Here is a 2,311-nt window from a genome sequence, read left to right as displayed (position 1 = left end):
AAAGTTAATACAAATAAATGTGATAAATTAAAGCGATCCAAGCAGAGAGAGAGGGAAACTGAGTTTTCCATTCAAAATGTGATCCGTAATCATAACGGAAGCCAGACAAATGGCCAAAACACAGACATGGCCATAAATACAGTGATGCGGTGGGGGAGATAAGAGGCCAGAGGGACGGCGATTGAAGCTATTTCCGTGGTGACTATGAGATGATGCCTATGGAATCATCTTTTTGAGTTTTGATTCAGCTATATTTAGACTTCATATTTATAATCCTACGGAAACCCTTTAGGGAGCAGATATCTAGTAGCTATAGAGTTCCGATCTAATTTCCATGTGTTCCCTACCCACTCCCCTCCCTCTTTGCGTCACAAACATCTGCTCAAAATCATAATACCTCATTGAAGAGGTAAAGAAAACCCGAAACCGTAAATTCATTTAAATGAATGCAACAGCCACAAAATACTATTTTTATCACAAATGCGTCTGCGTACACTATGGCCAGGGGAGGAACGAAGCGGAGCGGAACGGGACAAGTGGACAGCTGGAGCCGAAAGCCAATTCCACTTGTCTGCCGCCTGGCCAGACGTCGCCGTCATCGTTGACGCAGCGCTGCTCATCCTCTCCTCTGCTTCCCTACTTCCCACGTTGGTTACGTTCCGTTGAGCAAAATGATGAGCACTTTCAAATTGTCATTTGAATGCACGCACACACGCACACACACGCACAGAGGAGAAGTGCGAGAGAAAGACAGCACAGATTAGGAGGGGGGGTTGCACATCAACATAACAACAAGAAGGAGAGGCATAGGAAGGAGAAGAACTATTACAAATGTTGACCCAAACCACTTCTTCCACTTATTGGCGGCAGTGTTGTGATAAGAAATGCGCTCCCTCTCTCGCGCTCTCTCTCTCTCTCCCTCTCTCTATTGTTATGCGTGTGGTTTTCAAGAAGTGGGGGAGCCATAGCATATGGCTACAAACAAAACATTGAACGAATGAATGAATGGATGCGAGTCAATTTCACATTTCACTGCCTTGTTGGTGCATTTTTAATGTAGTTTTGCCGCTTCCTCTGTCTGCCAGCCAAAACGCCCACCTAAAGTGCGCTACAGCAGAAACGTTGGGGCATATTTGTGGCAATAGGAAGATATGTGGGACAGATAATGCTAAGCAGATTATGGAAATGGCGTATTATATTAACATTATGTTTACCTTTACATACTGCATACAGACTTTGTAGTGGTGCCTCAATCCATATGTAACCGAAAGTAGCGCACACTATAAACCACACATACCCGACACCTTTTCCGACATGCATTTCTGCTTCCGCTGCCGGCGCCACCGACACCGGGCGCAACATGTGTTTGCCTTCTTGTACATATGAATGCATGTATGCATTTCTGTGCGTACAAGCGTGCGTCTGTGTATTTCATTCATAAATTTGGAAGAAGAAAAAAGATGTGCACCGGACATGAATGAACAGGGGAAAGGCAAACACATGCCGTTTCACATTCAAATTCCGTTTCCATTCCGACTACGACACTTGTAAGAGGCGCCCGGCAGCGTTTTCACGGCACAAACATATGTATGTATACAGCACCCGTAGCGTTTAAACGAGCACTCGATTTAACTATCATTAACCGGAGCTCCGATCTGCAAACAATATAGTGTATGATTATTAAACAATTTAACCGCGCGGGTTCTAATTAATTAATATATCGGAATAATCGGAACTTTCCGAATTTCTCAAGAGTTTCGTGACACCCAGTGATTGTAGAAGAGTGAACTGTTCCCATTAGGACACCAAAGAACTGTGACCTTTTTCGCAAATTAAAGACGAATTGAGTTTAGGGTATATTTAATCAATATCATCAATCTATTAAATATTATTTTGAAAGTATAGCAAAGAACATAGGCTATTTTCAAAATATGAAAATTCTTCAACCATCGATATTTTTTTTGCATCCAGCAAGCTCATGCTTGAAAAGCATAACTGAGTTGGACAGCGTAATTAGGCTTGACGAACAAACATATTTTTTCTAAAAATTGTTATATATCATCAAAAAAGTCCGAAAATATTAAATCGAATATCAAATTGAGAAGTTTAGGCCACAAATTCGAGAAAAATGATTTTAGATTACTGTATATTTACAGTATATTTTGAAGATGCAATGGTATATTTTGGTATATTTCCGAGGGTCTGTCGGTATATTTGATCGAAAACTCTGCTGTCACGCTTAATAATTCTCATTCTCTTTCCCACCCTCATCCGTTTTCATCGGCTCGTTGCCATTTCCGATTTTTCTTTT

Source organism: Drosophila subobscura, chromosome J (assembly GCF_008121235.1).
Source record: "Drosophila subobscura isolate 14011-0131.10 chromosome J, UCBerk_Dsub_1.0, whole genome shotgun sequence".
NCBI classification, from domain to species: Eukaryota; Metazoa; Arthropoda; class Insecta; order Diptera; family Drosophilidae; genus Drosophila; species Drosophila subobscura.
The sequence above is the reverse complement of the archived record's forward strand: the minus strand, read 5'-3'. Positions refer to the sequence as shown.